The sequence below is a fragment of the Passer domesticus genome, chromosome 6 (assembly GCF_036417665.1).
Source record: "Passer domesticus isolate bPasDom1 chromosome 6, bPasDom1.hap1, whole genome shotgun sequence".
In the NCBI taxonomy this organism is placed as follows: Eukaryota; Metazoa; Chordata; class Aves; order Passeriformes; family Passeridae; genus Passer; species Passer domesticus.
In genome coordinates this window covers 28486319-28498599 of record NC_087479.1, presented here as the reverse complement: position 1 = coordinate 28498599, position 12281 = coordinate 28486319, and positions in this window count along the sequence as shown.

Below are 12281 nucleotides of genomic sequence, written 5' to 3'. Positions count from 1 at the left end.
ATATTTTGTCTACTGTTCCAGTGTGAAAGTTGCAGACAGCTCCTGGGTGAAATATTAATTATCAGTCATCTAGAAATAAAGTACCTATTTCTCTAAAACACACTGCAAATCTTTTTTGGACAGTGGGAATACCTGTGCTTGAAGATGGGCTATTTTAATCTGGTGGATATAATGGTCTACAAACTGCAAATAATTTTTCCAATGTAAGCCATAATTCTCAATCTACTGCATTTATATTTTTTTTTAAAGGATAAAGGTGAGGAAAAGTAACCTTATGTAAACTCAAAGTAAATGTTAAGAAATTATGAATGTGGGAAAAAGCCAGTTATTTTATTTTTTTAATATAAAATTAATTAGAATTTAAATAGTTTATTATTCATTGGCACATTAAAATATCCTTTTACTCATACTTTCATTGAGAAATTTAATTTTGGTGATATATTGTGGTGCAGAAATGTAGCAAGTCACTACTGACATGTTTTCATGTTTCCTGAAGATGAAGCCAGGCAATCAATGCAAGTTGGTAAATGTACCTTTTACACAAGACAATATTCTCCTTAAAAACTACATCCATATAAAAAATTCAAATGTGTATTGTCTTCCAGACTCATGACAGGCAAGTCAAAGCTAGGTCATTGAATCCAAATTATTTAATGTTTATGAGAGGCCCAATCAGGCCTCCTAAGGTTCATAACTATTCAAGCTTTGACAAACAATATGGAATAATTATTTTTTATTGTTTATAAAACATAGGTCAGTGAAAACAGAGCTAAAAATCAATATTTCTTGAGCTTGGGCATGAGCTGAAAGTTTTGAGAAACCTGTATCTGGATACTGACTGAATATAGACATTTCAGTTCCAATTCTTTAGAAGTCTTAGAGACTTAAAATGAATAAAGATGCATGTGGTTTCTAAAGAATAAAAGAATGATAGTGCTCATGAACTTAAGTTCTCACACACAGACTCACAGTATCTTGAATGTTGTTTAGTTAGACAAATATTTTTATCATGTTGGGCATCAGAACAAACAAAAGTCCTTCTTTTGAGCTGTGCCAGTGGCTAGCCCTTAGAAAAAAAATTTTTACAGAAAGAGTGGTTAGGCATTGGAATGAGCTGCCCAGGGAAGTGGTGGAGTCACTGTCCCTGGAGGGGTTTAAAAAAAAGCACTCAGTGCCGTGGTTTAGTTGATAAAGTGGTGGTAGGTCATAGGTTGGACTTGATGGTCTCCAAGGCCTTTTCACCCTAGTTGATTCTGTGATTGTGTGAAATAAGAACACAGCAAAAAGAAAGATGAACCATCACTTGACATTATAAACTTATATAGTTAACTTTCATATCCACATATTGTTCATTAAAACTATTTCTAGCAGGAAGTATTTCAAAATCTAATGGAAAAGGAACCTGATTTAATGCCAAGATTTCAGTACTATTTCACCTAAAGTTGCAGTCTGATTCAGCTGACTGCCAGAATGAACACATTCCTTATTCCCTCTGAGCAAGTGACCTGTGTCTAATAGCTATGTTATTAGGAAAAGAGCCTACTTGATGTAGAGTGCTAGGTGTTCTACATTTCTAGCCTAAATCTTTGCAATTTTTCTCCTCTGCAGTACTCCCTTTGTCAAGCAGAACAAACCGAGAGTACTATGATATTTTGTGACTTTTTTCACATGCTTGGCTGGGAAGATGAGCATCTTTCAGTCTGTCATAGAGCAAAAAATATCCTGGAAACAAAACAGTTTATCCTACTTGAAGAGCACGCCAAAATATCTCAGGTTATAAAACTCCAAGGCAATAGGTGAATGTGGGCAGCTGAAATACACCTACAATTCAGTATTTGAGAATAAAGCACTGTAGATGTTTTAAAATGAATGCCATTTTGAAATCAATGGCTCCTGACGTTTCACCATTGGTGATTTTTAAATGTCCTTTGCTCTGGAGTGATATTTCCATATCTGTAACTTGATGCATTTACACAGGTTTAAATGATAGCTGTCCATTGTTTTTAGGGAAGCTAGGCATAAAAAATGGGCCACTTTCAGCTCATCACACAGTTTACTACCGTATTATCACAATTTGATAAGCAATGCAAGATACCTAAACCTCTTCTTCTACCAATAAGTGTTATCATCTGTTTTCCTGAACAGACTGAAGAGTCTTATACAAGGTTTTCCTGATGCTCCTAAATTTGCAATTCTGGAAATTTCTGTTGATTTTGTCCAATATATTGTTGAGTGTTCTAAATAAGATCAGAAAATTGCAATTTCATTTTTCTACAAAGTGATTAACCAACACGTAACATACTTTAGGTTCTTCAAGCAAAGCATAAACAGGTGTTTAATATGTCTTTTTTATAACTATCTAGCATTGTAATACAAATTAAACAAGTCATAGTGATATTTTTTCTCATGGGAAATCAAAATTATCTGAATCATCCAAATCAAGAAAAAACTTCCATTTTTTGAACTTGAGTATTTTTCAGTATTTAATGAAAATTTTCCTAACTTCATTCCTGTTGACACATCATGTGTATACACCAGCTTTCATTCTTATCATTTTTATGTACAGCTGTCCATATTTCATGCACAATCACAGTTCATGCAAGTATAAAACAGGCTTGTTTTTTCATATTCATATTCATATTTTTGTAGTAAAAGCTTGCTAGTAACATATTTTTTTAAAATCTTTTTAGCATACTATCCTGTGGAATATGTTTTCTCTATAACATTTTTTAAAATAAATACATCTACTTTAAGCTACACTAGTAGACCATGAAGAGGGAGTGAAGTTTTTCCTAATTTCATTGTACGACAGTATTCACAATGACCTATACAATTAGCATCAAACTATGACTACAAATTAGCTGTCATCTTCATTTTCAGGCAAACAGAGGAAAAACTCTGCATGTACTTAATGAAATAATACTTAAATATCTTCTCTGGCAATTAATTTTTGAAGTGAATTATTAGAAATAATTCTTTCTCCTTTCTCAAAGAAAAAACAAAATTAGATTCTAAGGTTGTGAAATGTTTTGTTTCATCAAACTAATGTTCCAGGCACCACAAGAGGAATCTGTCAGGCAACACCAAGTGTCAAGCTGGAACTTGGAAGGTCTCTCAATCTTATAAACAAACTTAATTTCTGTTATTTTATTTACAGAGCATCAGATGTGTTTTTCTTTCACCCATACATAGGCCAGATGTGCCAGCAAAGTAATCTATTTTGTTGAGCTTAAAAGAGAAATCCTAGTGCTCAAAATCTAAATATAGAGAGCTATCACAGGAATTTTTTTTTTGCTGAAGGAAACAAACTTTGATTGTTTAGAAGTACTTCTGGAATCAACCTTAAGATGTACATACTGGTAAAAGTGTCTGTAAGAACTTCAATGCCCTTACAAAAGTCATAGTATCTGGTTCAAACAAGATTAATCCAGAGGAAAATAGTGATGATACATAAAGTGTATTAAAGCTCTAAACAAATAACTTCTTTACAAAAAGATCTCCAAATAGGCTTAAGGTGATTCAGTATCAAATGCCAAAAAAATAAAATTAAATGCCTTCCAAAGAAGACCTGCTTCAAGGTCTTCTTATCATTAATGAATCCAAAGGATTTTGAACATTATCACAATAATATATATCATTAGTGGAGGTTTATGAATTGCTGTTATTTAACAAAGTATCTTGGTAGATATGACTGTATCCATATATTGTAATACACAAGTCTCTGTTGTCTATGTAACTAACCTTCATGGTCTAAATGTCTTATCAGACCTTGCAAATTCTTTTCTTTGGAAGAACAAGAAACCAGAAAGGATTTTACTCTATAAGAAGTCCGCATGTTTTGGGAGAGATATGTCAGAATTTTCCTGTTCCCATATTCCAATTTCCCTTTACTCAACTTAAAATATATAGGTTTAGGTGTTTGATTTCAGAGGATATTGGACAAAACAATTCTCTTTCATGGGGACTTGCTTAATGTCTCTTTATTATTATCTATTTATGCAATTTACATTTAGAAAGAATTCATCATTTCTCAGTAGTCTTTGCATCCCACTACAGCTCACTGAAACATAAATTTCTCTGATCTCTCTCTGCTTATCCTTTAGTCAGGTAAAACAACAAGAATTTTGCCTGAGAATATTTCAGGAATTGGTTCAATAACTGAAAGTTAAAATATGAGAAGATAGTTCACCCTTTCTATTTTGTGTCCCTATCCTACTGCTTTAAAGAAAAGCAGTAAGGAATATGTAAATATTAAAATTTTAGAAGCAGTTTCAATGTGATCTGTATGTTTCTATGTTTTTTAAAAGCAGGATATTTCATATTTGCTGTCACCTGATAATTTTGTCAAGAGCACATTTATAAGAAATACAGCAGTCATTAATCTAGATCTATGTAACTGCAGAAATTAATTTATTTGTGTATTTGCATGCCACTACCATCACTTTGCAAATGTCTGAATCATTGAAGCAGGCCTCTAAACTGAAAAATGATAAAAATGAGGCAGAAAGTGCAAATCAAATTTAGAACAGGCATAAAATACATGTAGAAATTTTTCTCTTTGAAGCCTCACTAGTATCAAAGGAGTTTACATTCATGAAATTTGTATCAAGCAAGTTTTACAAACAACTGATCTCCTGTAGCATTCACAAAACTCTTTGGAATTAGCATCCAAAATACATTCTGTAAGACACTAAAAGCAAAGAAGCCTTCAAAGAGTTATGAGTGTAGAAATTTCTCCCCTGTAAAGAGGCTCAGTCAGTTTCTAGGCAACGTAGCTCTTCTAAATCCTTTTCATGTTCTTTATAGTATCCCATCCAGTGACCCTGCTAGAAGAGACTGGTTAGAGCAGCCACAGGCAGCACAATCATTTCTGCCTGCCAGGCTTCTTTGTTATTCAATGTTTTTGCAGGATGTCTGCTGTATAACCTAACAAGCCCCCATAGGAGTCAATATCTTAGCTGATTCCCCTGGCAGCCAATCACTTTGCTACCACTGCACACAGAGACTCACTGGCAAGTGGCTGCCTCTCTTCCTTCACACCACTGCTGGCCTTTGTGTGCACACACGCAAAGCCTGACAGAGACCAGACACCCTGGTCTGCTCTTTGAACCTCTTCCTTCAGTGCCTAATGCTGCTTTACTGTCATTACTAGGGGATTCAGCTGACAGCTCTAAGTAGGGTGCCTAATCTACAAAGATAAAGAAAGAAATTTTACTTTAATTAATTTCTTATTGCAATTCACCGGGCCTGTTGACACCTGTACAATTGCTTTGGTCACTATAATGGCTCTTCAGAAATGGTGTTATTTTATAAACACAATCTGTTGCATAACTGAAAATGTTGTTTGTGGCACACATCAATCCTACCTAATGGCCTTACTGGTATATTGTACACCATTGACAAGCAATTATATGTTTATGAAAACACTTGTTGCTTATAATTATAATCCTGCTAATTTCCTCATTCCCAAAAGCAACATTAGTGTTTGCTAATGAACTGCAGATTAATTCACTCTGAATTAGTCTCTACCCCCAGTCTGCCCCCTGTGCATACTAGATGGCACTAATTTTGCTTTGGGGATCTTAAAAGGATTTGTTGTTCGAGAGGAGATACAAATGGCCTGTTCTATTACTTAAGACTGTGGTTTTCTTTAATGTGAATTCATTTATTCAACAATGTTCTGAATTTCAGCTGAGAGATAATGCATTATTAAAGAAATATAGACAAATTATACCGATCAATAAAAATAAATTGAAGAGATAAACAGTAAGAGTAGCTCAAGGTACTGTTTTTTCCTCTGGGGCATCTGATGGTATGAAGCTGGTAAACTGAAACAAGCTTGAGGGTCTGAGTTCAGTCCATAATGGTTTAATAGACACAGAATTTAAGTACCAAATACAACACATTTTCTCACATAAGACTAATTTTGTATTTGCTGATTTCATTCATTTCTGCAATCTTTTTTTAAATTGAATTATGTTAACAAAAGTGATCCTCCACTTGCTTTGCATTTAAATCCCCTGCTTTTCCTTTTCAGCTAAGTGTAATATCTGACCTAACTATAAGTGACTAGGATTCACTACCTAAGTTATGCAAACAACTGTCAGAATTCATGATTTAAAACAACAGATTATTGCTTCCAAACTTTGTGTCAGCTGCCAACCTCACACTATAATCCTTGATTCATGCTGCATGAAACCTTTCGTTCTCTGCCAGCAGCTGCTTGCTAAGATATTCCTGCCCTCCCTTTCTTTCCTTGGCAGATGATGTGTTAAAAAAAGTACTAAGTGGAATATGTGCTAGCTGCAGGTGAACCAAGTGGGACAAGCAGAGACTCAGAGGGCTGAGACAGAATGAAGTTCTGCATCCTCTGTGGTGTTACTTTTAAATAAGATAATGAAAGTCATGTACATACTGCTTTGATGCAAGCCCTAGGCATGTTGATACCCTCTGCTCATTTGATACTGGTTGGTTTTTAAATCAATTGTATAATTCCATTAATTAAAGAAACGTGGACTAAATGTGTTTTTAAAATACCAAATACATAAATTGTGAGCTTACTGTAACCCTGAGAGAATTCACATATATTCTACTAAATGAAAATAATTTTAAAAAACATTTATCTTAGTGACTCTTAATTCTGGTTCTTTCACGGTAAACTTAAAACTCAAGTTACAGCATGATTGGGGCTTTTTATTGGGTAATTACCAGACTAGGACTTCAAAAGTTTGGCCCATAAGGGCCAGATTTTCAAAAGAATGCAGTTTTTATTTATGAGCTACATGAAGAGGCTAGATTTTCAAGTGCTACAAGTACTGAGTTCTACTGAAAATGCAGCTGCTATGCAGAAACTCCCAAAAGTGTATTGAGAATAAGGGGGCAGAAGACTGTTTATTAGTGTCTTTGCTGTAAATCAGGCACCAGGTGTTAATTTTCATGTTTTAGTTATTTGTACATCATGGAATTGAATGATTTTATGATATTCACATTAGTCACTAAAAAAAAATAAATTAGTGCTTACTATTGATATATGTTAAAGCTCAAGCACATGATACCATAACCTTTTTTAAGATTGCTTTTAACCTTATTTTTTTTTTAATTTGAATTTGAAGTTTGATTGGAATATAATAAAATTTAATTATTTTTGTCCGATATAATTTTGTTGCATTTTTGTTCCCTACCTCTGAAATAATCAAGACAGTACTTTTTAATATATTTTAATGGAAAGCAATATAGCATGTGCTGGCCTGAAATTTCATCCATCCTGACAGATTTAGGTTCTTTGTATCTACACTTTTTTACTTGAAATTACTTCTTATGTAGAAACAAAGGATTATCACAGGCACAAGGTATATTGACACATGTTTAGGTTTAAACAAAAATAGCTGTACGTTGCTATACATTGACAGTGGCTTATTCTGTGAAAAAAATATCTTTAAACATCAGTAAACATTCAAAACACTCTGGGAAGTTAACATTCTTGTGAAACTTTTAAGCATCTTGAAATTCACATTAATTTTTTTTAATTGTCAATTAAATTGAATCTTAAATAAGTCAAGATCCAATGAAATGGAAAATATAATTTAATCTACAGGTAAAGTCAGAAGAAAAATCTGAATTATGTTCTTTATCTACTTTGGAAACATACCAAAACCTACAAATATATGTCTCTGTTATCAGTCCTTTGGCAGAGTTCTGTAAGTGAACTTCTGAGGAGTGAGATGTATATTTTTACTTCCTAAAAACTTGTCTTAGAAAGAATAATTTTCAAAGTTCTCCATTACAGTGTGTACAAGGGAATATCAACATGATGGAAAAAGGTGCCCTAAACTAATCACACAAATTCATATAAATATCCAGAATACATAGTCACTGTGATAGTGGTTATTTATATTGCTTTGTTGTTGTTGTATTTGGGATTTTTTTCCCCCTGAAATCAGGAAAAAAATAAAATAAACAAAAATCTGGATCTTTGTAGTAGACCTATCTTTCTCTGTATCCACTGATAAAAATGCTACTGCATCTGGGAAAAATGTGTGAGGCATCTTGTATCTTTGCAGCATATGCTTCTGATGGGGCTGCTTTTTTCCTCTGCGAGTTTCTTTTAAGTAATTTTGCCTGCAGTGAGCATAACCACCCTCATGGTGCAGGAGGTGAAGATCTTACTATGTGCCTGAAATTTGAAAGAGGTGAGTCATTACTCTTTGCAGGTTTTTATAGCATAGTTACTCAGTAGCAAGTGTATGGAAAGAGTGCAAAGAGCAGTGTTGAAGTGTAACAGACATTCTGGATTTACATACAAGAAAACAAGGGAAAAAAGTTTCAAGTTATTGCCAGTTATTTGAAGGGAAAAGTTCAGAAGGAACTCTGATGAATAAATTCATCAGAATTTATTAATAATAAATTCATAGAATCTCTCAATCCTCAGAGTATGCTGAACCCTAATTATATAAAATTCTGAAATTGTGATAGAATTGTATTTCTTTCCCAAGATTCATGGTGTTAGGCTGTGAAGTAGATGTCATACCCATAGTCCTTTTCAGGTCACTGAATAATACCAAATCTCTAACCAGTAGTTACATTGGTAACAATTTACACTGGAAACAAGTATTAATTCAACTTTCCCTTTTACAGATGTGAACAGAGACTGCTCTTATCTGTAGGTAAATATTCAACAGTTTTCCATTTTATCTGTTTTAACTTAAGGACTTGTACTAGTTTTGGACTGAGAATTGCTCTATATACCTGGAAAGAAAATTCATATTCTTGCTTCCCAAGGAACAAATTGGTGTATTCATGGTTATCAATTTTGTTGTTATTCCTTGGTTTATAGCTTATGGCTGTTTTAGTTACAAATGTCCTCTTTGGAAATCTCCCTAAACATGCTGTATTTAATAAAACAAGAAGCAAATAAGCAAGGAATCAATGGGCATTTTTGCAGCTATTCTGTATCTCACTTTTCAAGGAGTAGTCAAATAAAAAACCTTTTCATCAATGCACAAAAGGCAGCAACACTTATTTTAGTAGGTCCTTCAAATTTAATGTAGATTTACCAAAAATGGTTTACAAACATTTTAGTGAGTATCATGATGCTGCTTAAAAGAGGCAGAGATTCTTTTATGTTGTTTAGAGACAGCACAAAGAAATCATAAGCAGAAATATACCATCATGGGTGTCTTTAAAGGGGCCTTCCAGTATTTCTGGCTACAGAATTCTCCTGGGAAGAACCAAGTTTGAAGTCTTTACCACAACCAATAGACATGATGAACTGTAGTAATGACAAACCATACTTCAAATTCATGGATTATAATTACTCAGTTGTGACTCATAAGACTGAGTGTAGCTACTAAATGTAACGAGTGACTCAGGCATTACAGTCTGTTTTAGATGTCTTAGCACTTAATAGTGTCTACAGCCCTAAAGGAGATTTTTATATAGAGAATATATAAATATATAGAGAACTTACAGAAGCCAACAATTTAAATGGAAAATTCTCTAAGATATCTTCAAGGACTTAGCTCTTTGCTTAGAAACTCAGAAGACTCAGCCTGGCCTCACATTTGATGTGTGGAGAACATCCTTATGCATGTCATCCCTTTAGCACATAACAATAGAAAAGAACTTCTTAGAATTTTCTTTTTAATTACTCATTGCCACATATAGTAGGGATTTTAGAAAGGTTATATCATTTTTGTCCCCTGACATTGGTTTCTAGAGCTGGCTGAAGTTTAAATTAATAAAATACAGATTTTTTTTTTAACAAATGTATATTAAATAAAGGCAGGCTCTGTCAAAGTAATGGAATCTTTAACAAGATCCAAAAAGAAGATTTTCAAATAAATATTTTGTCAGCTTTACAAGTTTTTTTAAATTGTAACAAAAAAAGATGAATGTCCAGGGGAGGAGTATACCAAATAAGTATATATTTTTAACAACTGTTGTAGATGAAACTGGTATCTGAACAAAAGTTTTATGACTCAGACTGCAGCATATTGTGTTTTTTGGATGGTAGGCATGTGCAAATCATGTCTTCCAAAAGATGATATATAATAATAACAGTACAATTAAATTCAAAGTTTTGAGAACAAATTGACTTGAATTATCAACCCATCTAACAAGTAATATTCCTAAAACATTATTCTTGAGCATAAATTAAGTACTGTAGAGAAGTCACTTTTTTTCTAGGGTTGGCTTCTTTTCTCTTCTTGAAACAGATTTCCATTACTTTAATATTTTGTATTCAATGAATAATGGATTCAAGAGAGCTATAAATAATGGATAATTAAATTATGAATATAAGAAATGTGATACTAACAAAACACAAGGCACTCATTCCAAAGAAAACTGTTAAATGCCAAAATCCCATTAAGATTGCAATCATGGTACTGATTAGACCCACAGAAGAAAAGTCATGCAAAGCCAGCCATCTTTTTTTTTTCTAATATCTGTTACTTTAGACCTAACCCAAGCCTACAGAAAATAAGACTATTCAGAATTCAGCGACATTTCCCCTCCCACCCATGGAATTGTTCCTTTCTCTGTTTATAGACAATAATAACTTTTCTAAAAGTTGAATTTATTAGAATGTGTTCTCTGCCTCTATCTGTTAAATCCACTTATATTAAGGCAAATCAAGACTATTCTGACCAACATTCTGGTACAGATTTATAAAGGAGGAAAATATTAAAATCTGTGTTTTCTAGGACAAATAAATCCACCATTTTTATCAACTTTCATTACCAGCCCAATTTCTGGCCTAACTTCCTAAATTTAAAGAAGGAAAAAGAATTACAAAATATAAATAGTTCATAACTGAGTAGCACTTTTTCTAATAGAGTATTACAAATACTAATTTGTTTAAAGTGCTCAAAATAGAAAAATAAATTGGTGAGGTCACTCAATTTTAATTGAGTAAAAAAGACAAAGCTTTCATCCAGATTTTTTTTTATCTACCTGATTCAATTATCTCCCTTAACCCACCCACAGTACTACCTTTAAACACCTTCTGTTTAAAAATAAACCAAAAAGAAAATAACCTAATCAATACAAAACCACCATAATTCCCTTTTCATATCACCTTTTCTCATTTATTTAGACACAAACTTATATGTAAATAACCACCAAAGTCACTGCTATGAAACTAACTTTTGCTCCAAGCCCTCATGGATGATTTGCTTTCATCAAGCACTGCATCTCGTAGTGTGGGGCTGTCATGGGGTCTGCAGGGCATTGCCCAGCAACTCTGAGCATGGCACATGTCAGGCTAGAGACCTTTTGGAGCAGCCAGGAAGCAAGGCTTACCAGGCAAACTTACAGTCATTACATGCCTCTCATACATCCAGTCAGGATCAGATCCAAAAAAACAACACGGAAAGTAAGGGCATACTTGACCAGTACTGTTAATAGCTACAGTGCTGATAGAGAACAGCTTTAGTTGGGACCCAAGTGTGAGAACTCATCTCAAAAAGAGTGCTACTCTCAGCATCTTGTTAGTGGGCATGGGAAATATGCCACACATACACGTATGTAATAAAGTTAGACAAACACACTTGGCTGATTAGACAAAATTCTGTCATAAAATAAGTAAAACAAAGCTACAGGTGAAGAAATGTTAAGAAAAAGTGGACATCTCAATCTAGAGGCCTTGCAAACTCATGAAAGCTTGGTCCCTGTTATCAGAAGCAGCAGTGCCAAACTACAGCAGCTCCTAAGTGAAAAGGGACGTGCTTGTAGAGTACTGCTGGTGACTCTCTACAAAACAAGGAGTTGCCTCCACCTAAGGCCTGTCAGCCAGGTTAGCGGCATGGAGAGGAGGAAGATGTACTCAGAGCTCTGACACAGGTGGATTTGTTTCTGGTTTCAGGTGATCCAGATCACATAGGTAAGTATGGCCTTGAAATTTAAGCCAGTGGAAAAAAGAGAGAATGAAGAAATGTTTGCTAATCAGCCCATTCCAGCGAGAGTAGGAGAGAAGAAAAGTGCTTTAAACAAAGGATTAAATAATCAGCTTCCAATGCCTAGGAGATATTGAAACATACACAAAACCTGGCACTAGTACAATCAAGATATTTGTAACAAGCCTTATTTCCTTTTACTGGTGAGATTATTGCTCTTGTAGGAAGGTTGTATGTGTATTACATTTCTTTTTCAAAAAGTCTTTAGTCTTGTATGCCATTCTCATCTGCAAAATAATAAGAAATAGTGAAGATGAAATCATATGTGACTAAGTCCCCAGGTGAACAAAAAAGAGAGAATATTAAAAGGAGGTATATTTGTGGAAT